This window comes from Peromyscus leucopus, chromosome 4, assembly GCF_004664715.2.
Source record: "Peromyscus leucopus breed LL Stock chromosome 4, UCI_PerLeu_2.1, whole genome shotgun sequence".
Lineage (NCBI taxonomy): Eukaryota > Metazoa > Chordata > Mammalia > Rodentia > Cricetidae > Peromyscus > Peromyscus leucopus.
The window spans coordinates 3529590-3555324 of record NC_051066.1 but is presented as its reverse complement, the minus strand read 5'-3'; the positions used below and the strand labels follow the sequence as shown (position 1 = coordinate 3555324).

General features: G+C 52.3%; 1 protein-coding gene and 1 long non-coding RNA gene across 4 annotated transcripts in view; one reads left to right on the top strand and one right to left on the bottom strand.

Moving 5' to 3' along the window:
* LOC114704709 (DAB2 interacting protein) overlaps window positions 1-25735 on the top strand; it is a 185399-nt gene that overhangs the window by 10753 nt on the left and 148911 nt on the right. The window contains exon 1 of one of the 3 annotated variants that reach the window (XM_028886109.1): window positions 17075-17293. The exons of the other annotated variants lie outside the window; for them this stretch is intronic. The gene's annotated coding sequence lies outside the window, so the exon portion shown is untranslated. Of the gene's footprint in view, window positions 1-17074; window positions 17294-25735 lie in introns of those variants that run through there. 3 annotated transcript variants of the gene reach the window in all.
* LOC119087825 lies at window positions 11864-16931 on the bottom strand. The gene is made up of 2 exons (XR_005091294.1): window positions 16399-16931; window positions 11864-12427 (listed from the first exon to the last, which is right to left on the bottom strand). It is a non-coding gene; the product is annotated as an uncharacterized LOC119087825 (long non-coding RNA).

The window sequence follows — 25735 nt, the reverse complement described above, 5'->3', positions numbered from 1 at the left end:
GAGCTCCCAAGTCCCCATCATCTTCTGGGTCCCTTGGGCTGGAAGGCCCGGTAGTCCCAGGGAACTTGCACCAGCTCTCTGCCACTTCTCAGGTGTGTGGCACTGGGAAAGTAAAGGGACTTTCCTGAGTCTGACTTTGCTACCTGTGAGATGGGATGACAGCCCAGCCACCCCCAGGGTGGCATGTGGTTGACTAGAGGGAAGTGCTGGCCCTGGTGAGAAGCCCGGAGGGAGCACAGGCCACCTGGGCAGTCCCTGTTGGTACTTGTGGTTGTTGGCATCAAGATGTCCCTACCTCCTGTCTTTTCTCCAGACTCCTCCCTCAGCCAAGCACCCTGGTCCCCAACTTGGAGGATGACTTCCCTGAGCCCTTTCTCACCTCCCTCCCTACAGCCTCCCCTTCTTGTGCTTCTGCAGCCTCCTCTGGGACCCCTTCTGCCCCAGGTCCTGCCCTAGACAGAGGATCTTTCTACTGTGATCCCACATTCCTCAGCCCTGTCTCCCTCACACGTTCTGCTCAGGGTTCCAAGGCGGCCCTGTCACACCAATGGTCTTTTCCTGCTGTGCACACACACCTTGACTTTCAAGCTTTCCCTTGAGTGTTTGTTGGGTGAAAGATGAGTGACTGAATGACTTGGTGAAAAGTACTTGGCACTATAAAGGGTCCGTTCGGACCTGGTTTTTGACAAAGGAGCCAAAACTATACAATGGAACAAAGAAAGTATCTTCAACAAATGGTGCTGGCATAACTGGATGTCAATATGTAAAAGATTACAAATAGATCCATATCTGTCACCATGCACAGAACTCAAGTCCAAGTGGATCAAAGACCTAAACATAAACCAGTTACACTAAACTTAATAGAAAAGCAAATAGGAAGCACTCTTGAACGCATTGGCACTGGAGACCATTTCCTAAATAAAACACCGACAGCACAGACCCTGAGCACAACCATTAATAAATGGGACCTCTTGAAACTGAGAAGCTTTTGCAGGGCAAAAGACACAGTCAATAAGACAAAAAGACAGCCAGCAGATTGGGAAAAGATCTTCACCAACCCTACATCTGACAGAGGATTGATCTCCACAATATATAAAGAACTCAAGAAACTAGACAACAAAGTACTGAACAGTCCAATTAAAAAATGGGCTAAAGAGCTAAACAGAGAATTCACAAAACAAGAACTACAAATGGCTGAAAGACATTTAAAGAAATGCTCAACATCCTTAATCATCAGAGAAATGCAAATCAAAACGACTCTGAGATACCACCTTACACCTGTTAGAATGGCTACGATCAAAAACACCAATGACAACCAATGTTGGAGAGGATGTGGAGCAAAGGGAACACTCCTCCACTGTTGGTGGGAATGTAAACTTGTACAACCACTGTGGAAATCAGTGTGGCGGTTTCTCAGAAAATTAGGAATCGAACTACCTCAAGACCCAGCCATACCACTCTTGGGCATATACCCAAAGAATGCTGATTCATACCATAAAGATACATGCTCAGCTATGTTCATAGCAGCACTATTTGTAATAGCCAGAACCTGGAAACAACCTAGATGCCCATCAACGGAAGAATGGATGAAAAAAATGTGGTTCATATACACAATGGAGTACTACTCAACAGAGAAAAACAATGAAAGCATGAAATTTGCAGGCAAATGGATGGAACTAGAAAAAATCATCCTGAGTGAGGTAACCCAAACCCAGAAAGACAGTTATGGTATGTACTCACTCACTGGTGGATTCTAGATATAAAATAATCAATCAGACCACAACCCATAGAACCATAAAGGCTATATATATATAGCATGGAGGTCCCTAGGACGACTGTGGCATATAATAAATTTCAGTTTTACTCAATTATTGAAAAAAAATAGCCAAATGAATGGAAACACATGAACTATGAACCAAAGGCTGAGGGGCCCCCAGCTGGATCAGGCCCTCTGAATAGGTGAGACAGTTGATTGGCTTGATCAGTTTGGGAGGCATCTAGGCAGTGGGACCAAGTCCTGTGCTCATTGCATGAATTGGCTGTTTGAAACCAGGAACTTATGCAGGGACACTTGGCTTAGTCTGGGAGGAAGGGACTGGACCTCTCTGGACTGAGTCTACCAAGTTGATCACAGTCCTCGGGGGAGGACTTGTCCTGGAGGAGGTGGGAATGGAGGGTGGTCTGGGGGTAAGGGGAGGGTGTGGGAGGGGGGAGAATAGGGGAACCCATGGCTGATATGTAGAACTGAATGGTATTGTAAAATAAAAAATATATATCAAAAAAAAAAAAAATAAAAAAAAAAATAAAGGGTCCGTTCGGACCCTTTTCACAATCCAACACATGGAGAGATATTAAACAGCATTTGGAGCCTCCAGAGACAGGACCTAGCCTCATCTGACAGAAGTGAGGCCCTCCTTGGTGGCCGGAAGGAACTTGAGTCTAACAGCGGAAGAGGCTGGAGGAGGCCCTGGTGGGGAAGGCCTGCAGCCTGGCGCAGGAGACTTCAGCCTTCAACTGCTATGCATGGTCACTGTTGGGGTAGGGTGGTGCTGTCCTGTGAATTATAGACTCTACTTTGTGTAGTTCAGCTGGGACAAAGATGTCCCAAGACATGGCCAAGTTAAGTACCCCTGTCACTGGGTATCATGGTGCCAATCAGTTTTCCAACACCCAGGAGGCTGCAGAGCAGAGAAAGAGGGTCATGAATCACAGGACAGGTAGAAGGAGAGGGAGAGGGAGGGAGAAGGGGAGAGAGAGGAGAGAGAGCAATCACATGCTAGTGTACCGTCATCTGTCCTGGAGCAGAAAGTGCTATGGAAGGGCAGTGAACAGGGAAGGGTGGACGGGGTAGCACACTGTAGCCAGGAACAGTCTAAGCCTCTCCCTGTTGATGGGACCGCCTCATCCTTCAGCTGACCTTGGGCTCATTAAGATCAAGCTGGGGCTGAGGGCCAAGCTAGCTGCCTGGTGAACAAAAGAGCCTGTATTTGGAGAAAGGACCATTAGCCAGGGCCAAGGGGCCTGTGGGGCTGAGGAACGGAACGGCTGTGGAGAGCAGAAGCAAGATAAGGGTCTAGAGGGCAGTAGGAGTCGTCCTCTTCACAGCCTGAGTCTTCAAACCACCGCTCTACCCAATGGAGGCAGGGTGCTGAGCTGCCCCAAGGTGAGGGGTGAGAGGTCAGGGAGGGGCCACATTCCAGGTAGAGCGGGATGGACAGGAGGCAGCATGAAACCTCCAACCCTATGTGCACATGCTGTCTGGACTGTGGGGGGGGGGCTGGAAGGATAGATGGGGTTAGGAAGCTCATCCCCCCCCCCCCACAGTCAGATGAACTGCCAAAGCCAGGTCTTGTCCATCATCTTCCCGACTTGAGACCTTCGTTGGCTCCCTATAACCCTCAAGATTGATCTTTAGATCTTGACAACCCTGGGAAGCTAACTTCCCCTACCTGCAAGGGTCACCAAGTCCAGGCCAGGCTTCGGCCAGACTGAGTGGCTGACAGCGCCTCCAGTATTTCCTGCTGTCAGTTCTGGGCCTCTTCACCTGCCTTGCCCAAACTCACCAGCTCCTACTCATGTGCTCATGTCCCTGTGGTGCCCATATTCTCTAGGAAGCCTTTTCAGCCTAGTGGCAGTAGCAGGGGTGTGGATGGTCCATGCCTGTCACTTCAGAAGGCAGCTGTCTGGGAGGAGGGGGAGGCCTGCTAGAAGGCAAGCGGTGATTGATTCTTCTGCAGTCTTGGGCCTGCAACAGAAAGTGGTAACCAGGGTCACTGGTTAGAGGAAGGCGAGAGACGATAAGGAGGATTAAAATGACAGAGAGAAAATGGGCAACCAGAGTCAGGGCACAGTCCGTCTTTCCTTCTGGCCATCAGGGCTTGTTCAGGGTAGATTGAACCTCAGCCTGAAGCTTGGGGGCAGACATTGCCAGACAGCTCACACCCCAGAGGCAGCAGCATGGGTCCAGCTGCTTTTGTTGAGGATCCTCTAGGATTTGACACATTGGCAGACACAAGAATAGATAGACAGGTGTTCAGAGATGGGGTAGGACCCAGGTAGGCACATCTCAGCCCACACAGGACTGCATGTAACATCAGCCCTCACTAGACCCAGGTCCTAGATTTGGGGAACCCCAGGACCCAACAGACTCCATGTCTGAGGAGACACGCAGGGCTGTGAGCTGGCGTGGCCCCTTTCACGAACCCAGCTTCCATCAGCTCACCTTCCTTTGGTTTCTTTGTTTTCATTTGGAATGGGAGTTCTGAACTGGGCATGGTGGCTTGAGCCTACAATCCCAGCACTTGATAAGTGGAGGCTGGAGGACCAAGAGTCCAAGGTTTTCCTTGTTTACATAGTCTGATGCCAGCTTGGGTTGCATAATCCTCTGCGGTGGTTTGAATAAGCATGGTCCCCACAGGCTCATATATTTGAATGCTTAGTCACTAGGGAGTGGAACTGTATGGAGGGATTAGAAGGATTAAAAGGTGTGGCCTTGGGGGAGGGGTGGCCTTGGTGGAGGAAGTGTGTCACCGAGAGTGAGCCTTGGGGTCTCAAAAGCCCACACCAGGCCCAGTCTGTCTGCTCCTGCCTCCCCTCTGCCTCTGCCTGCAGATCAGGATGTAGCTCTCAGCTACTGCTCCAGTGCCCTGGCCCGCACCATGGTGATCATGGACTAACCCTCTGAAACTGTAAGCAAGCCCCCAGCTAAAGGCTGTCTTTATAAGCGTCACCTTGGTCATGGTGTCTTTCTACAGCAATAGAACAATGACTGAGAAAGACTGTCTCAGAAAGAGACAGACTCACAACAACAACAAACTTCCCTCCGCTTCCTCCCCACAAATGAGGTGGAACAAGAGTTCTGCAGCTTGTTGGCTTAAAGAGCTGGTTTTAAAACCTGGAAATGGAAATCCCTGTACTGGGAGGTCAAAAGGACTGTTGAGTTCCAGGCCAGAAGTCCATAAAAAGAGCCTTACCCCTCTGTTCTTGTAGAGATGGGAAGGCAAAGCCCAGAGAGGCCTGGGTGTGGCCTCAGTCCTCAGGGAGAATGGTGACCCTTCCTGTGGAACCAGGCCATCCTCTGCCGGAAGCGCAGGCGTGGACAAGTGAGCATCTCTAACAAACATGGGATGACAAGAGGAGACACTTGGCTTCCGACTGAGGAGTGGGGGATGGGGAGCAGGCATGCTCAGAAGCTGGAAGCCAAGAACAGAGCTGGGCGGCTTGGCATGCCTCGTTGAACGCCATGTACCCTCTGCCCGAGCTATCCACGTGCTTGACAAGTTTCTGTGGACAAGGCTGCACTGGGTTTAGAGTTAGAATCTTGGTTCAATTCCCGACTCTTCCATCTCCTCACTACATCCACTTTGGCCAGATCCACGTCCTCTGAGACATCTTCTTCCCCCCAAAGGGTAGTAACCCCACTTCTGAGTAATAGTAAAAAGGGACTGAATGCTTCCTCAAGATCCTTTTATTTTATTTTTTAACGAGATGAGTCTCTCTCTGAAGCCCTGACTGGCCTGAAACACAATGCAAGGCAGGCTGGCCTTGAACTCAGAGATCTGTCTTCCTCTGCCTGTGCCACCATGCCTGCCTCAGGATTATTATTCTGCTCCCAGCTGAATAGCCTACTCAGTGTGTGACCTGAAGTAAATGCCTTATCCTCCTGGCCTCAGGGACCCCATCTGTACCCAGGTACCGAGGCAGCAGGCGCCTCCTCCACCGAACGCAATGTGTTAGTAAGTGTTAAAACAGCTACGATTGGCTCAAATCCACGCTTATCATCAGTTTCCCCCCAATAACAGCAGCGCCTGGGCCTGCTGGAAAACAAGGTAATAAATGAATGGGAGGGAGATCAGGACTCTCCCAGAAAATACCTGATGGCTCAAACTCCACGCAGTGCTCCCACTTAGTGTCCACCCTGGCTTCCTGTGGCCCTGCCGCTTTTAGCATTTTTCTTTCAACACAGGATCCATTCTGCCCCTAGATGACTCTGGGTGATAAAGAGGGAATTTAGGTTCCTTGAATCCAATCTTCTCTCCAGAAAGCGTAACCAACCTGGAAGTTAGAATTGCCCTGAAGCTGATGATTCTAGGAGGGTACCTCCTGGCATTAAAACTAAATTAGACCACGGTACCTCTGCTATTACCACATAATTCCCCACGATTACAGAAGGCAGCCATGAATCCTGATGGCGGCTGAACTTCAGGTGACTTACTCCCCAAAACTGCAAGACTTGCAGGCTCATCTAATCGCTTCTCTACAGCGTTGCAGGCAGGCAATTATGCTAATGGGTCTTAAAAAATCACCTTTCTGGTCTGGGATTGGGAGGGCTTGAAGCAGAAATGTGAGCGGTGGATACTTGCAGCAGCAGAGGCTGGCTGCCATGTCTGATTCCAAGGGGACCCTTTATCAAGAGGGGGAGAAGCCCCGTTACGCAGCTAGACTAGTAGTGGCTGCATTCTCGTCTCTTCAGATCTGTACACACATTGTGGGGTCTCAGTCCTCTGAGATTCAAGCACACAGCAAAGGCTCAGGACCTTTTAGCTAATTCAAGCATGCAGGTGTAGTGCTCTAGGTTCTAGGCAGAACTCTGGCCACTGGCTGGGAGACTACCAACACTCAGGAGTGATTCTCATGCTTTCTAGATGAACCTTACAAGGAGGAAACAGTACTGTCCTAGTCAGGGTTACTACTGCTGTGACAAAATACCGTGGCCAAAGCAACTAGAGAGGAAAGGGCTTATGTGGCTCACTTTCACATCGCTGTCCATCACTGAAGGAAGTTGGAACGGGAACTCAAACAGGGCAGGATCCTGGAGGCAGGAGGTGATGCAGAGGCCATGGAGGGGCGCTGCTTACTGGCCTATTCCCCATGGCTTGCTCAGCCTGCTTTCTTACAGAACCCAGGACCACCAGCCCAGGGAGGGCCCCACCCATCATGGACTGGGCCCTCCCCTAAGGAAGACTACTGGGGTCTAGCTCTTCTACAGTCTTCTCCTAGACTTCCAGAAGAGACACTACCAGCGGTGGATTAATTAATCTGAGGGATTATCGAATAAATTTACCTATATGAAACTCTTTAGTCCATTCACTTTATTCTTCTAAGTCAAAATCTCTCTACAGAGCTTTAATTCTGTTCTCATCCTTAGCTCCTCTCCTGCCCTCTCACTGTTCTAAGTTCCTTCCATCTTTGCTCTCCTCTCTGTCTCTGTCTCTGTCTCTGTCTCTGTCTCTGTCTCTGTCTCTCTCTCTCTCTCTCTCTCTCTCTCTCTCTCTCTCTCTCTCTCTCTCTCTCTCTCTCTCTCGTCCAGTTTAAATACACATACAATCCGCAATTCTCTGGCTCCGTCACTTTCTGCTCAGGGGGGGCAAGTCTCTCGGTAACTGGGAAGCCCGCATCATAGCTGGATGCACCTGGTATGTGTAAGCCCTTTTGTTCTGAGTCAATTGTTAAAGGGGAAGCCTAGAGATACCACTTGGGCTATGGAAGAAAGGCTTAAGCCTAATTTGTTCAAGAAGCTAAGGTTTGTACCTAACACCCGCCTAGCCTTGCCCGTTGTCTCTGTATGAATATTCACCTTAATTTGGGAGACTAGCAGGTTGTCTGGAGTGCTTGTCTATCTGCATTTTGTCCTTGGATGCTAAGAGGTATCCCAGATAAAGTGCTTTTGTCTGGAGAAGGCCCTGGCCCTGGATACTTGCTAATGGAGATAATTACAGAAGGCAGATATCTGAGTCTAATGCTAACAAATGGAAACAAAAGCCTGGAAAAAGGAAGTCTTGCCTGTGTCACAGTTGGGAGAAGTATCCAAATACCTCAAAAGTATAGGGAAATAGAGACCAATGAATGATCAAACACACTGGTCTAGGAATGGAAAAACTACAACAGCACATGAAATTCACATCAGGAAGCGGCTCATATTCAAAAGCCAATATCACCAAGACTCCTTAAGTCTTGGCTTTATCCTCTGGAAAGGCCCTTGGCTTCTTCCAGGTATTAGCTTTTGCCATAGTCAGCTGAATTCCTACTTCATATTTCTATGGCCCACAGCACTCCGCCATCAACCAGTAATTAGGAAAATGCTCTGGGCTTGCTTACAGCCCATCTTATAGAGGCATTTTCTTTTTTTCTTTTTTATAATTCATTTAACTTTATTTTATGTGCATTGGTATAACAGTGTCAGATCCCAGGGAACTGGAGTTACAGACAGTTGTGAGCTGCCAAGTAGGTGCTGGGAATTGAACCCAGATTCTCTGGAAGGACAGCTAATTCTCTTAACTGCTGAGCCATCTCTCCAGCCCCTAGAGGTATTTTCTTAATTGAGGTTCCCTCCTCTCAGATGACTTCAGCTTGTGGTAAGTTGACATAAAACTGGCCAGTGAAAGTACCATGCACATTTTATGTTATTATTTATTTATTAGTTGGTTTACTTATTTATTGTGTAGCCTTGGCTGTCCTGGAACTAGCTCTGTAGACCAGGCTGGCCTTGAACTTACAGAGGTCTGCCTGCCTCTGCCTCCCAAGTGCTGGGATTGATGGTGAGTACCAACACTGCCCAGCAATAATTATTTTCTTAGGTTGTTGTTTTACTACCTGCCCTTCTCCTAAGGAGCCAACCCTACTTTCTTCTTGGAGTAGAAGAAAAGCCATGGCCATGGCCCCCTCTGATTCCCGGCCTGTCTCTTTCTGACATTGCCTCCAGCTTCTGCTTCTGTCTTAGGTTAACCCACTCTCTCCTCTGCTGCCGTCTTTTCTTCCTTTTTTATTTTATTTATTTCTACTTAAATTTCTGTTTACTTTATGTGTATGAGGGTCTTGTCTGCATGTATGTCTGTGCACCATGTGCATGCCTAGTGGCCCAGGAGGCCAGAAGAGGGCGTCAGATTCCCTGGGACTGGAGTTCCAGATCATTGTGAGCCACCATGTGTATGGGAGCTGGGGATTGAACCCGGGTCCTCTGGAAGAGAGTCAGTGCTCTTAACCACCGAGCCATCTCTCCAGCCTCACTGTATTTCTTGAGGCAGGGTCAATCACTGAACCTGAAACTCACAACTGGAATACTGAATGGCCAGTGAGTTGAGTTCCAGGGATCCATTATTCTCTACCCCCTCGGAGCAGGGCTGCAGCACTAGCTGTACTTGGCCTTTTTGTGGGTCCAGACTCAAATTCCGTCTTCAGCTTGCACACAAAGCAGTTTACCATTGGGCCATTTCCCCAGCCTCAGGAGAGGGCTTAGGACAAACCCTCCCATGAACTTTTCCCGTCAGTAGCCATCCGCATCAGACGTTTCATGTCTGGTTGAACCCTCCTGGGCTGTCTGTCTGTCCTTACTTCCTGTTCCCTTCCTGGCCTATCCCCAGGATAGTCTCTTGTCTCTCTCGTTAAGTCTGCCTTCCTCCTCCCGATTACACATGTCCCTTGCCCAGGATCGTCCCAACCAATGCCCTCCCTTCAAAGTCCAAGCTTCTGGGCGTGGCCTTCGGGGCCCTAGGAAGCCAGCCTCCCCCATGCTGCCTGCCCAGTGCTAACTGTTGTTCCTGAGAACACCAGGCTGTAGCATGCCTTTGCACAGCTGTCTCTTCATTGCCTGGTTGTATCTTCTTCCTGCTTTAAGAGGTCACCTCCTTGGACACCACTCTCCTACTCAGGCCCCACAGCCTCCTCCTCTGTCTTGATAGTCACTGGCTTACGCTCAGTGCCTAACAGGAGGGACTCACTTATGGGCCGTGGGGAGGTTCCCCAGGGGCTCTGCTGACACCATGGCCTGCTACTTTCCCTAGCACTTAGGAGCAGCTCACTGGCCTGTTCACCTTTGTCCCCAAGCCTCAGCTCAGAATCTGCCCAGAGGGGCCCCATACCATCAACTCAGAGTCCACAGACAACAGGGAGAAGCTGCAGAGGCAGAACCAGAGCTCTGGAGCCTGGCTACAGTCCCACAGGCTGCAGCTCTCCAAGCGGGCCCACCCTCCATCCCTCCTCCGTGTCCAGCAGCTCACACCAGTGTGTATTTCTCAAGGCCCTCCTCCCCTCTGCTTCTCTTCCCATCCTGCCTGTCGTTCTTGCTCTGGGAGTCCTGTGAGCCTGGGTGTGCATCCCAGGATGCTTCGGTCCCTGGGTTTGTGGTTGTTTGTCTATTGTCGAGACAGGCCTCATGTATCGCAGGCTATCCTGGAATTCCCTGTGATTCAGGATGACCGTGATCTCCTGATTTTCCTGCCTCCACCTCCCGAGTGCTGGGATTACAGGTGTGCACTACCATGCCCACTTTATATGATGCTGGGCATGGAGCCCATGGCTTTGTGCTTTGGCAAACACTCCATGCCAGGCCACAGCTCCCAGCTTTGGCATCTCATTTCCACTATCAAGGAAGGGTCTGGCTCCCTCCAGATGAGCCTGCTATTGGTTATTTTATATTGCAACACAGTGTGCAGAAAGAGGGCGGCGTGGCACAGTGGTACAAAGACTCAGATTTAGAACAGCATAGGCATGGCTTTGAATATTGGCTCAGCTATTTCCGTGCTGTGTGATCTTGTGCAACTTGCACACACTCTCTGAGCTTCCATTTCCTTCTGTGTCAAAAAGAAATATAGAGTACAATCTAGAACTTCTTCAGAGCTAGTTGTGAGAATGACATGTGAGAACACACATCACCTGCCAAGGGATTCAAGCTTGTTTGTCTGCCTCCATAGAGAGAAATGAAGGACTGTTTGGTAACTAACAGTGTCCTATGATGGATGAAAGCCTATCGGTGGAGGTATGCAAGCAGATCTGGATTCATCCTTCAGCAATCATTTACTGAGCACATGCTACAGGCTAGGGCCCTTGCTGAGGAGGAGAGGTGATGCAATGATGAACACCAGGGGTGGCCCCTGAACTCAAGGACCCCCAATACCTGGTGACCACACAGTGAAGGTGCAGTCACCAACTGCCATCAGCACCGTGAAGGAAAACCCCTAGGTCAAGTGTCTAGTGAACACGAGGGGAGGCTGCTCTTGGGAAGTGACATTAAATGGCCCCTGGGAGACACTAGCCAGGCCAGGAGGGGAAAGGACAGAAGAGGCCCGGTCTGAGGAAGGAGTGTTGTGTATTTGAGAACGCTGGCATTAGCTGGAGTGGCTGACAGCGAAGAGGGCAAGGACAGTGGCACAGAACCAGGCGGAGGCTTCGATCCTCCAGCTCCCTGGCTAGCCCCGAGGTGTGTGCTTCTGCTCAGAACCAGTGAACTCCCTGGTAGGTTTTTATCAGCCACACAAATAGGATACAAAGCCTCTGCAAGCTTTTCAGCAGAGGTGGGAAGGATGTGATTGGATCTGTGATCTGCCAGTCTTTCAAGAGGTACCAATGGGTGGGATCTGCAGGGAGAAAGCCACAGAGGCAGAGAAGTAGCCTGATGCTCAGAGAAGCCTGGGCCAAGGACCACAGTGCCTGCTGGGCTGGAGATGCACATGAGAGCCACTGGTGTAAGGAAGGACAGCAAGTAAAGCCCTGCGCTCCTACACTTGAAGAACATTAAGGGCGATCAGATTCCGAGAGTCTTATCTTCCAACTGGCCCAGGAGTGTGATGAAGCAACCCAGAAAAACTAGGAGAGAAACTGGGAGAATGGGGTGAAACAGAAGGAGCAGAATTGTCCATGGAACCACATATTGCCAGAGGTTAGGGGAGATGAAGGCACAGGAGCATCCTTCAGTGTTGCCAAAGGGGAGGTCATGGATGGTCTTCTAGACGGCCATTAAGAAAGATGATAGGGGCTGGGGATGTGGCTCTGTTGGGAGAATGCTGACTTAGCATACACAAAGCCCTGGGTTGATCCTCAGCATGTCCCACAATGTCGCGCGCACACACAAAACAGACAGAAAAGCAAGCAGGGCAGTGCACACTTATAATCCCAGCCTCGGAAAGAGGTGCAGGGAGGAGGATCATAAACTCAGGGCTATCCTTAGTTGTACAGCAAGTTTGAGGCTAGACTGGGCTACATGAGACCCTGCCCCAGAAAGAAGACGGCAGACTATAAGTTGGGTGGGATGGCTGCCTCACACAGCCCATTTGCATGAGACAAAGGACCATTGGTGACTAATGTTTATGTCACCTGGGTGATGGGATTTAAATCAAAGAGACTGGCTTATTAGCTTAGAAAATCTCTCGTCAGAACGCTTGAAGTGCACAGGGCTGTTCTTTTCCAGGAACCAAGCAGCCCTCTCAACTTTATGCTTTTGTTTGCACGGAGAACATGTAACCCGGCTGATTCATCTTCTAGAGTCTGGACCATAAGCAAGTCCCAGTCCTGCATGCTGCCTCGGCGGAAGCTGCTGACAAGAGGACATATGTAGACTTTGCATATCCAAGTGCAGATGATGCATCTGGTAAATCATTTCAGACATGTCCCCCGGGGAAGGTGCCGCAGGCTCTGTCGCCCCTACAGATGGAAGCTGGCAAGGAAAAGACAGGTCCAGATTGAGATCCTGGGATGCATGTGAGAACAGATTGGAGGAGAACAGGGTGGCTATGGGGAGATAAAGAGGGTCCGCAGAGTTGGCATGCTGTGCAGCTCAGCACCTGGGAAGGAACATGCTGGCATGAGGAATGAAGCAAGGATGCTAGAGCATGCTCTTGACACTCGGCTCCCGAGCCCGCCTCCAGGTCCTTCTGTTCAGGACTGGTTCACGCCCTTGTTGTTGCTTAACCAGCCTTCCACTTCCACCCTCCTCTGCAAACGTCTTCCTCTTAGCCAATATTCACATAATTGCTTGACCTAAGAACAGGGCCACGCATTTGGCTCCTGTGAGCTCATAGACTCATCCTGATCTCTCCCTGTGACAATCTTTGCCACACCCTAGTTGTGCAGACCCTGACAGTGCGACTCCGATGAATGAAATGGTACCTTAGAACGCACAGCTAGTACGTGGTTCAGCCTAGATGTGAATGCAGCTCTCTCTGACCTCAAAGTTCATGTTACTCTCCAGGACATTCCTGAAGACCAAGCAGTCCACCGGGTGGTGGGGTGTCTTCCTTCTGAGAGTCTGGCATGGCTCCCCGTGATTTCTGAGTATTTGGAGTCATTCAGCTCTTATATTCATAAATCTTTCTAACTGAGTCCCTGGGCAGAGGGTGGGCCTGCAGTGTTGGCCCAGAAAGGTGATATGAGTAGGTGTAGTGGTATTCATCTATAATCTTTGTACTAAGGAGACTGAGGCAGGAGGATTGCAACTTTGAAATAAGAATGACCCAAGTAGCAAGACCTTGTCAAAAGCAAAACAAAACAAAAAACCAGTCTGCTTCAGGAGACAATCTCAAACTAGATGCCACTGTCCATCTTGTGATAATACAGACGGTGAGGAACAGGAACAGATGTCTCAAGAATAGATATGAACCCCCCCACACACACACACACTCAGGGTCTCCCACGGCAGGATTGTAGCATACAAGCACTGAAGCAGAGACAGAGCAGTGTGCTAGGAGAACACACTGCCTGTGCAAACCCACACAAGCAGCGGGAAGCTGAGGGCCGGGAGGCCTAGCTGAGGGTGGGCCAAGGTGGGTGAGTCCAGCAGGCTGCATCTAGGCTGGGCTGCAGGGGAGTTGGACTAGGAAGTTATTAGTGTTCTTTAGGTTTTCTGAGTGCTTCACCACAAGTCAGGCTGTGTTCCTGCATCAGCACCTAGACATGATGACGTCATTAAAAGGGGGAAGGTATCCTTTGGAGCACACTGGCTTTTAAAGGCATTCCCATCAGGCTTCCTTTTCGTCTTAAAAAAAAAGAGTTTGGGAGCTAGAGGAGTAGCTCAGTGCTTGTCTAGCATTCAAAAGGCCCTGGGTTCAATTCCCCAAAACATCACACACACACATACACACACACACACACACACACACACACACAGAGAGAGAGAGAGAGAGAGAGAGAGAGAGACAGACAGACAGACAGACAGACACAAGAGAGACAGAGACAGAGACACAGAGAGAGACTTATGCACCACTCCAGTCAAAAATAAAACCTTACCAAATGGGGGAGCCTCTTCCTAATGCCCTCTGCCTCCCTGGGATAAACACTTGGCCGAAAGGTGCATTTATCAAGACTGCATGCTCTCTGCTTTTACATCTGTGCATACCTGTGTGATATATGGGTATTTGGTTTTTCGTGTTTAAAGAGTCCAAATGAGTGGTATTATGCACTTTGTTCCTCTGAATTCGCTGTCTCCCTTTCTGGGAGATTCGCAGACTCCCTCTAGCTAGTCCTCTTCCCTGCAGTAGAGAATTTCTCAGATCACACCACAATGTGTCTATGTTCTTCTCCATATGGCCATAGGCAGCCTTGCTGCAGAGAAGACATTGACTAGGTGTGTCCCCAAAGAATGGCTGGATAGCTGGGTGCTTTTCAGTGCCTCCCAGCTGTTTTCCAGAGTGGCATGAGTGTTCTCCACACTCCCTATGCCTCTGTCCACTTTGGGGACCAACCTGACAGGAGCAATGTGACACTTTACTGGGACTTGACTTTGTGTCTCCCTGGTTATAGTAAGGCGCTCTTTGGATTTATTTATTGGTCATGTTCTTCTCTTCTGCCAATTGTCTGGTCATCCATGCTTTGAGTTCTCTTTGTAGTCCATCAGGGATGACCTTGAACTTCTGATCCTCCTGCCTCCACGTCCCATTTAGCTGGGATTACGGGTTTTTGCCACCATGCCTGGTTTATGTGTGCTGGGGATCAGACCAAGGCTTCCTGAGTGCCAGGCCAGCTCCCTTCCAGCTCTTCTGAACACTGGTGTGTGGGAGGCCTCTGTATATGTGCATTTGACTTCATTTATCTTCTTTTGATAAACACGGGTATTATATTTTAATTAAATGCATCCACCTTTCCCTTGATGTTCTGTGGGCCTTCAAGAAATCCTGCCCTCTGACAGGTTTGTCTGCTTGTTTTGACTCAGAGTCTCACTGTTAGCTCAGGCTCATGGCCTGGAACTATGTAGCCCAGGCTGGCCTTAAACTCACTACAATCCTCCTGCCTCAGCCTCCCAAGTGCTGGGCTTGGACGTGAGCCACCTTGCCCAGTTAATTTTTATATTAATTCTTTAATATACCTGAACTTACGGATGGTGTGAAGGAGAAACTCCATTTTTTTCTAGCATGGACATCCAATTGCTCCAGCACCATTTATAGAGGTCTCCCTCTCTACCGCCCCCAAGCACCACTTCTGCCAAATATTAAGTTTCCATACATGTGGGAGTCTATTTTTACAGCCTCTATTCTAATCATCCAGCCCATTTATTTACCCTTACCCTAACACCACGTGTGCCTCTTAGACTCCTCCCACGGCTTCCTGAGCGCAAACCCCTGTCTGAGTCTTGGCATCTTCCTGGAAGAACATGTATGTAGTGGTCTTGCTTTTACACGGGGTTTCTCGAATATCGTCTTGGGGCTCTAACTCCCGTTTGCAAGAAGAAGAGATAGATCCAGAAGTGAGGTGGCTTGTCAAGGCCACACCATTGAAAAGTGTCAGGCTTAGGTGTCCTCCAGCTTTCAAAGCTGCCTAGTCCATCCAGGGCACATCACTGCCCCGTATCTGACATTGGCCAAGAAGCTTCAGAGTGATGGCAGCGTCCTTTGTTGGGGCTCAGACTCCACATCGAAAGGACTCTTCCCGACAAGAAGTGAGGACTCTCAGTAAGGTAGACATGCTATGCCCCATCATCTGAGGCATAGGAGCATGAAAGGAGCCGGGCCAGGTTCCAGGTCAGTTTCAAGAGCCCTCTTGGGGCGTGCACTTGGGCCCAAGGCACAGCTTCAGAGGACTCAGGCTTCCCCCTGGAATTACAGGCGTCCTCCCGCCCTCCCGCCTCGAGAGGCAGGAATGCGCAGGATCAGCTTTCAGCAGAGCCACGGCTGCCTTTCCGGGGAGCTCCCCGGACAGGCCCTTCCCCAACGGCCGAATTAACTGGTTCTGTCTGTCCGACTAGGAGAGCAGCTCCCGCTAAAAATAGCGCCCTGCCCAGGGCGGCCTGCTCCCGCCCGGGTCCTCGCCACCTTCGTGGGAGTCCGAGCCGGGACGGCACGAAGAGCCCCGAGGGAGCCCCGGTCCGGCAGGGCTCGACCCCCGGAGGCCCAGGCCGTGTGCGCAGCGCTGGCGCCACAGGTGCCGCGGAGGGTGGCAGGGCCGAGTCCGGCCGGGATGGGCGCTGGGCGCTCGGCCTCCCGAGCGCTCGCCTGGGCCTCCCTGCCGCTGCTGGGGCCTCCCGCGGGCGCGCTCTGCGGGGACACGCTCTGCAGCCGAGGTAAGGCCGGGCGCGCGCCACCGCGGGCCTCCGCCTCCTCTCCTCCAGGCCACTCGCGGTCCCCCGGGGCCAGGCGGGGCGGACCCAGGCGTCCTCCGGTTTCGGAGACAGGAGCCAGGCAAACTCTGTCAACTCACCTGTCATCAGATCGGAAAAGCGTTTCGCCCCCTCTGGTCTCAGTGTTTCTATCGCGGAAAATGGGGCGATGGCGATGGTAGGCCAGGGAAGTTCGGGGACATCGAGCCCGCCGCTTTGGGGGTGCTGCAGAGTTTTCATGTGGATGGGCGTGCTGCAATGCCTTCCCAGAGATAACATAACCGCCGTCCCTTTCTCGGGTTCTGGTACCTGAGAACTCCAAGCCTGAATTTGAAGACTGGTGCTGGACGAATGTGCAAGTTTAGGGGGTCAGCGCGCGGGGGACGATGCTTGCAGGAGGAGGTAGTTAGAGGGTGACAGAGGAGTAAGGAAAGTGAAGCTTTGGTCATCTCTCTGTCCCTGTCTACAGCTAAGGAGGCGGGAAGGAACCTAAAAGGGCGGGCTGAGGCCGTGCGTGAGCTGGACCGGGGGGAGCAGGGCCAGAGGAGAGGCGTGTGGCCCAGCCTGGACCCCGGCCAAGCCCGGGCGGGAGCGAGCGCTGGCAGCCCTGCCCAGTCCGGCCCGGCGGGTGGTGGAGATGTGGGGTCGATTGACCAAACAGGTGCGCCCCCGCCCCTCCCCGTCCGCCCCCGCTGGGGCCCGTGGGCGGGCGGAGCTGCGGCTGCCCGGCCTGCGATTGGCAGGGAAGGGCAGGCCGGGTGGCCCGGGAGCAGAGAGCCGCGGCGCCGCGGGAGGCGCGGAGCCGGCCGGAGCTCGCTCCAGCCCGGCCCGCTCCGCTCGGCCCAGCCGGACCCACGGAAACTTTCCGGCCGCCGAACTGGCAGCCCAGAACCCTGCGCCCCGGAGTCTTGGTGACTACGAGACCCTGGCCCTGGGCTGCTCCGACTCCGCTGCCCTTGGGATGGCAGTACCCAGCGGCCAGGCCAGCACATAGAGGTAATTAATGGCTGTAGAGCGTGGGTCAAGTTGAGGGGTCCTGCAGGGATCCGAGCGGGGACTCCTTGAGGACCCTGCGGCCCTCGATTCCTCTATAGGGCTACAGGACTGAGGAGTGTGCCTCAGCTTCGCTTTATTTACGTCTCATTTCTGCTCTCCTGCGGGACCTTTGAGTCTTGTTGGACCCTTTAAACTTTGCCGTTTTTTTGCCTCTATCCCTGACCACAGCGGGGCGCAGGGCTGATGCTTTCCTCTGGAAAGGAGAGCACAGGTGGCAACAAGAAGGCCCTTCAGTTGGGGCCTGCGGTCTACAAGAGTTGGGGTACAGGGTTCTCCAGTCTACCAATTCCAGAAGCTTCCACTGACCTTCAAACTTCAGACCCTGTTACACACACACTGTCCCTCCCTCCCATGTGCCCCACCAAGTTTGGAGAGTTTGTGTTCATTGCTAGCTGGTGCTGTTACTAAGGACGCCGGTGGGCACAGAGTCTTTTTCTTTCCTTGGCCTGCTTCCAACCCCACCCTCCACTAACAGAACACACCTTGAACTGCACATAGCATGGGGAGAGAGACCCAAGCCACCACGTCCCCAGGTTTCAGTCTGGTGAGGATTGCAAGCTTTTCTGGGTTTGGTCCTTCAGAGCTTTGTGTGATGCTTGTGTCCGGCTTTATCCCACCTCCTTCAGCAGCTGAAGTCTCGGGAGGGGAGTGTGCCTTGGTTTTAACTGTCAGTGGGTCACCACTGAGAGTCATAAGAAACATTATTCCTCTTCAGTGTTAACTCCATTCTATTTTCTTGACCTAAAGACTATGTGCCCAGAATTAACCAGACCTAACACCCAGCTCTAGAATCTAGAGAACGTGGTTCAAATCTCAGCTCACTGTGTGTCCTTGGGCAGTCTCCCTAACCTCCCTGTGCTTAAAGGTCCGTCTTTCAAAAAGATCTGGTGGGCTCACAGGGTCAGAGAAGCTGTCCTCCTGGAACTTGAAGAGCTTGGTGTCTGAAGGACCCATTTGCTTCAGATTCCCTCCTCTCAGGAGCAAGCGAACCCCAGGCCTTTGAGAAATGTGCACACGTAAGGGCAGGCGACCGGGGTCCCAGATTGCAAATGGTGCCACCACCGGTCCCTTCTCTGCTGAGGATGTTGTCAGAAAGTTAGGCCTCTCAAAGTGGAGGTGACCGCTGTAAACACTGAGAGACGGCGAAGGACCAACTAGCATGCAAGAGGGAGGGGTCAGGGTACAGAACCTGACCCCAGCCTTCGCTGGGGTGCTCCGGGCCCCGCCCTCCAGTGCCCCTTCTCTGGGCTGCATCCACACCTGGTAACCCCTTTGCTCAGGCCCTCCAGGGACAGGGAACTCTGGAGGTGCTGGCTTTGTGGCTGGGCATCTCCAGTCAGCTGAAACATTCTTGCTGTTCAGAATGGAAATCTGTGTCCCTGTTACTTCTACCCACTGAACGTTTGCACAACCCTTCAGGGGTTCAAGTATCCACCGTGGTCCCCTGGCCCTGGCTTTCGGTGCCTTCCCTTAGGCACTCAGGGCAGAGGGCTGAGTTTGGCAGTGGCTAGAGCACTATTATTGTTTATTATGTAACACACCCTGTGTTGGGGACATAACACAAATGTCACTGCATTCTTAAGATAACCGTGCGAGGCTGAGTCTGGGTCTGTCGTGAGGAAGGGACTCACTGAGGGTCATTCACTCAGTGATAGGGGCTGGGCTGTACCCCAAACCCAGCAACATAGAGTCCGTGCTTCTGATGGTTGCCTTTGACCTGTTTGAGTGCCCACACGGGTTACCTGTTGAAATGCAAATCCCTCATCTTTCCTCCTGACCTAGAGACCTTCTCTTCCACAACTGTCCAGGCCCTTTGCACGGCGTAGCTTAAGAACCATCACCCTTAGGTACTCCGAGGAAGAGAATGTGAGTGGTGGTGGAAATTGGGGGATAGGAGGCAGGCCAGAGGGGCAGAGGAGTCCAGGGAAGCTTTCCAAGTGTCATGCACTAGGGCAGACCTTTGACCTCAGCATTCTGGAAGGGTTGGCACACCATGCTGAGACCCCTGGGTTCAGTTGTTAAGGTACAGACGTGGGGGCACTGAAGAGGTGAGTGATCTCCCCCTTTCTCCTCATTCCAGGGTGGGTGCCTTAGACCTTCCCAGCTAGGAGGCTCTGCCTGAGCCTCTGAGGAGGGCATGGAGTAGGTCTGTTCCTTGTTAAATCAATCCTCCCTGGAGGACATCTCTGGGGCTTGTGTCTTCTGAGGGCTGGGCTGGCTATGGCAGGAAGGGCATGCTCACACGGAGCTATCCAGCGGCACGTTTCCGCCCTCTCGGCTCTGTGGCAGGCAGTGCCTTGCTCTGCCTTTCAACCCTTTGATCCTTCCGAAGGCTCAGGGTTATTAATACGCATCTTATGGATGAGGTCCCTGGAGTCCAGGAAAAGGAAGTGAACATCCAAAGCCCAAATGTGTTTATATGGGAAGAGTAAGTAGAAAGTGGTAGTGCCAGGACTTGAACTCGTGTCCCTTGATGATAAACACAGGCTCTCTTTACACTATGCCTTTTCATGGTTTTCCTGCTCACCCAGTGGTGGCTTTGATGTCAGAGGTCTTGTCCAGATGATGGAGGGCCTGGGCTCTTAGGCAGGTGGTCCTGGGAGGTCCTTCATATCTTTAGGCTCCTCAGATGTGAGGGGAAGAGGGGCTGGGGCTGTTCAACTAAATGGCTGAACTCTTTTCCAGCCCTGATCTCCCCTAGCATCTCCGAGGACGAGCACTGCAAGACCGTGACGGTGGAAGTCCTGGGGTTCCTGAGTTGGAGCCAAAGGGAGCTTGGGGCTCTGGGACCAGCCCAGCTGGAGTCTCCTCACACTGGAGTAGCATGGGCTAAGATTCCCAGGTGTGAATGTGCTGCATCTCTGCTTTCTCTCTGGGCTAAGATTCCCAGGTGTGAGTGTGCCGCACCTCGCTCTCCGTCTCAAGTTACCACCTCCCTCTCCCTTCGGCCTTCCCTGCTTTCGTCTCTCAGCTTGTGCCCTTGCGCAGTGCTCTGACCTCTTCTAGGAGCAAGCCACCACGCCAAGGCCTGTACCTTGTGCCTGGGGTGCCCCGCAGCCAGGCTTCTTGAAGCAGCCTTGTTAGCGTCAGCTCCCCGACTCTGCTGCACCACAGCATCAGGGCCTAACCCCGGCCTATGGTGCGTGGCTTTGATGTTCCTTCCTGCTCACTTCCTTCTGCTCTTTAGGCTTCCAGCATCGCGGCGTGTTCCTGAGGCTTCGGAAGGTCACTCCCTCTCTGTCACTGTGTGAGCCGCTCCTGCTTGGTACTGGCTAGCTTCTGTATCCCAGGCTGGCTGTAGACCCTCTGTGTAGTGGAGGCTTGAACTCCTGATTCTCCGGCCTCCACTTCCCAAGTGCTGGGATTCCAGGCGTGTGCTGTCATGCCTGGCTTATATAGTGCTGGGGATGAAACCCAGGGCTTCATGCATGTGAGGCAAACACCACCAGCTGAGCCACATCCTACCCTTGGCTTGCAGCTCCTGTTAATGTGCAGACAGGTCCATCTCCCAAGGCAAGCCTTCACCTTCCAGGGGTTGTCGGACCCGGGACTTCTCATCTGAGTGCCCGCAGGATGAGTGAGCCCAGCAAGGGCCTTCCTATGCCTGGTGACCACTCACCCAGATTAGCAGTGCCCTGCTGATGCTCCAGGCCCAGAACGTTTTCCTTGCTTCCTGCATTCTAGCAGAGCCAGGCAGCCTCTGTGTCTGCACTTGGGCTGGGCTGACCATTGTTGAAGGACAAACAGATGCTTTGGATTCATGGACAGATGGCTGTGTCTTCTAAGCTGGTTCTAGATCTGTTACCTCTGTGTGCGTGTGTGTGGAACTGGAAATAGAGTTTAGAACTTTGTATATGGTAGACACGTGCTCTGCACTAAGCCAATACCCACCTCTCTCACCCCAGTCTTAAACTGCTTTTCAAAAAATTCTTTTCTGGCCTTATGGCATCTAAGGTGGACAGGTCTAGAAACAGGTGTAGGAGAGCCATCTTGTCAACCTTCCTGCAGGCTGAGCTCGTGTCTCAAATGAGAACAGTCCAGACCACCTTTAGACTCAAGAGAACATGTGGGGATGATGAAGGGTCTGCTGAGGTTTGGGGGCTGTTCTGGGCTCACAGATGTTGTCCTAGGGACACTGGGAGGGTCACATGACTTTCTAGGATTGTACAGCAACCCTGGGAAGGGTTTGTCTCTTGGTTGGAAGAGGGCTGTGGAGCCCTAGAGGCCAAGAAGAGGAAACAAAACCACAGGCAGATTTAGGGTAAACACACAGCGTTTGTCTACGCCTCCCGGCTTGTGAAGTCCGTTCATCCAGGGAGACTGGCTTAGCCCAGGCCTCCCTCAGTCTCCTGGAGACTTTCTGCTAACGAAACCAAGGCTCCGGGAAAGGGGACACTGTTGGCTCCCTGAGGCAGAAAGGCGGCCCTTGCACCCCACCCCACCCTCCTCCCATATTCTTGCTTCCCTCCTGGTTCTCGGTGCACCTCACCAGGGGGCACTGTTTGCGGTGCTCCAGGAGCACAGCCAGGGCCTGTCCTTTTGGACATCCCTGCCGGGCCATTTTCCGGGCTGTTTTCCTCACGACGGTGAATGCAAGCTGAGGGAGGCCTGAGAGGCTGGCCGCTGCAGAGTGAGGTGAGGTTGTGGGGTAGTGCTTGCCTGGCATGCATGAAGCCCCGGATCATTCTCGTAACTAGCACTCACACAGATGGAGCTGGTGACAGTAGGAGACCCGTGTCCTGAGGGAGGAAGCTCCCATCTTCTTGTAGGTCGTGCGGGCTGGTTCCCACTGAAAACTGTTTTGGGGACCCTGGAGGAATAGGTAGTGTTGCATAACTCCCTTGCACAAACTGGAACCCTTGAAGCCACAAAGTCCCTCGTCTTGGCTAGTGAATGTTCTTTTCAAGCTGCCTTACCAGTTTGCCTATCTTTGCCCCCACAGAGGCCAATCCCGGTAGTACAGGTGCCTCGGGGTGGCCCACGTCGTGGCCCCAGAGCAGGACTCCACTTACTGGGGAAGGGCCAGGAGGGGCATGGGATAAAGAAATACGGAAAGGAGCGAATGTAGCCTTCTCAGCATTTGCCGTGATGGAAATATGGCTGTCATGGAAAATACATGACAACTGAGTCCACGAGGAAATGGCTATTTGCCGGGAACAGTGAGGACCCAGCCAGACATAGTGGAAGCTGGCAGCGGTTGGAGCAGAGACCTCAGGGCCTTTCCCGGCAGACGGACCGCCATCAGCCGTCAACACTGGCTGGCGCTACTTCCAGGAGGAGAGCATTCTCAAAAGGCCCTGTCACCCCGATAGGAATTGGCGGGGTGTGTGAGGGATTTGTTTTTCGGTCAGGATGTGGGGAGTTAAAAATAGACTTCGTAATCCCTTGGGTTCGTGTCACACTTGAGGCTCTGCAGAGCCCTCTGGCTCCATTATCTCCCTTGAGTGCCTTTGCTGCTGCTGCTGAAGTGGGTGGAGGCTGGGCTGCCGGCTTTCAAGAGTACACAGAGGGGTGCACCCAGTTTCTTGCTGGCCACATACACTGCTTCCAGAAGTTAATGGCAGAATCCGAGTCTGTCCTCGGCAGACTGCAGACTGGTGGGCTCACTTGAGAGTTTTCGGCCAAATACCAAAGATGGCAAGAAGGCCAGTGATGACTCAGGGCTCCAGGGGCCAAGGCTGGGGGGGGGGGGCGCAGAAAGCTGTGACCTGCTAGATCAGGGAGGGGAAGGTGGCATGAGCCTGCAGCGGAAAAGCACGTGAGGGCCTCTGATGACGATTGTGGGCCAGGGCTGCAGTTCACCGCTGTAATCTCAAAACTCAGGAGCCTGAGGAAGGTCTGGTCAACATCTGAGTTCTAGGCCAGCCTGAGTGAGATGAGAGCCTGTTTCAAAAACCACACCAAACCAAAAGACAAGGAAAAGGGGGCGGGTGGGGACATTCTCAGTGGCTAGCTTATAACAGACCCAAAGGGACTGTAAACATGATATTACGGGAGGGAGGAGCCTCTGAGGAGCACAGAGCACGGTGGTGACCTGTGCTGGGAGAAGTGCGCTCTTCAGCGTGGGCACTTCTGTGAAACCGTTTTCAAGTCTGCTCACTTCCTACCCCACCTTGCATCAGGAGATCCATTTTCTGCTGTCGGGGAAGAGCCAGCTTTGGGGAAAGCCTGTACATGAGTTCTCAGCTCTCTCTGGTTTTTAAACGAGGTGGTCCAGGTTGTCCATCTGTCCGATTCCTGAGGTGGGAGAAGGGAAGTGAGCAGGGGTGGGGTTCTTTTCTGCTGGCTGACTCGGGAACCTCTGCAGGGCGCTGTAATACCTTACACTCTGTTTCCAAGCTTCCAGCCTCCCAGCCCGGCTTGTTTTCCTTCACTTCCAGGCCTGCTTCTCCAGGCTGCCTGCCCGGTCCCCCTCCCTCAACACTGCTCTTTCTTCCCCTTCTCAGGGCCCGCACGAGCTCTGCTTTTTCCCAACTCAGTGTGGCTGCAGGTGAACAGGGCGGTGACCACGCAGGGCGGTGACCACGCAGGGTCTAGTGAACTTCTGACCGCCAGAAATCAGCTGTCCTACTTCTCCTTAGAACCATGGTTAGAGGTCAGGCTGCCCTACACTTCTCTGAGTTCATGTCTGAACTGGGGTTCAAACCCTGACCTCCAGGCTCCTGCTGGCCCCTGGCTGTAAGGCGAAGCCATCTTAATCTCAGCAACAGGAGCAGGGGATCCCCACCTCTGGAAGAACCCTGGTTTTGCAGCCGTGACTCCTCCTGGGGCTAGAAGCCAAGTCTTTGGGTTCCCAGAGAGGGCTCCTGGCGTCTCTGTGGCTTAGTCACAGGCATGAGCTCACCACTCACCTCTGGATGGGGAGGATGCCAAGGTTTGGGAACTTTCACTGTGAGCCATTGCTGGTGTGTGTGTGAGTGTGTGTGTGTGTGTGTGTGTGTGTGTGTGTCTAAAAACAAACCTGTTGGTTGGGACTTTGTACTTGGCCTGTGACCTGTAGGCCTGGGGAATCCACTGGGGCATAGTGAATATTTGGGCTGTGCCTTCTCATGGCTTCCCTGTAGAGGGGGTCCATGTCAAGAAAGGGATTAGGTCAGACCTGGAACCTGATGTCAACACTCGCTGTGCCTCATGCTGGCTGTGTGAGCCCAGTCAAGGCACATGATCTCTGAGGCTGTAATACAAATACCAGCAGCTTGCACTTTCTGAGCACTTCCTAAAGCCAGGCAGTAGGGCTTCTTGAGCATCAGCTCACTGAGTCTCAACACAGGCTCTCGGATCTTTGGGGATGGTTCAAGGTCACCAGGTGGAGAAGGGCCAGGGCATGATTTGAATACAGGTCTTTGTATTGCCACAGCTTACAGCATACAGCTGCGCATTGCTCATCCATTGTGGCAGCCTCGTGAGGGGATGTGGAAGTAGAAGTGAGGTGAATAGGCAGGGAAGGGTAAGCAGGAAGGCCTCCTCTTTCCACCCCTGCAGCTTGCTGTCTTTGCGGGGAGTTGGTGTCAGTTTCTTACCCACCTCTGTAGCCAGCACTTGGGATGGTATTGCATTTTCCATGGACTGGTTGGTAAGGTGTTGGTTTGGAACGGGATCTGTGATGGCCCTTGGAGAGGGGGTAGGGACAGAGCTAACTGCCATGTCCCCACACAGCAGTCTGGGAAGTATTCTCAAGCCCCACCCGGGAGTGGGAGTGGATGGTGATCTGGGCTTTGCTCCTGGCCTTGAGACCGGGATGCCGTACGTAGGTCTTTGTCTTTGTAAGCTCTCAAAAGTCAATAGTGCCTGTTTGTGGGGGTGATTGTTAGGTTCAAAGTAGACATGGAGAGAGCACAGTCCACAGGCACAGTGAACATGTGACAGACACCAGGGCCCCTGCCGGTCACTGCTCTTCTTCCCCAGGGACTTTATTTAAGAAGACCACTTAGAGGTTGGAGGGCACTCTGGACAATGCCTCTTTCCAGCACTTTCTGCCCCAGCAAAGTTCTGGGTAGGACCACCTGGATTTGAAAGATTCTATTTTTTATGTAATCTATTTTTCTTGTAAAGTCATATGGGTTGGTTGGAAGGATGGGGTTGTGGGTGAGGGTAGGGTTAAGTCAGCCAAACAAAATGGTTTCCGAATGTGGGTTTCAAGGGAGTGAGTTTGGCAGGTAGAGAAGGGAATATCGAAGATTCTTAAGGTACTTGAAATTCTGGGTCTGTGTCTACCTTTGTGACAGCACCAGGCGGAGAAGGGCCAGGGTATGTGTGGGTCTAAGTGGGGGTGGAAGCCCCCACCTGTAGGGGAGAGATGGGCGGGCCTAAAGTAGTCTGAGGTTGGCTCTTCACCCCCTTCCCCCCCTTAGAGAGAGGGGCCTTTAGTGGGCCATACTGTCA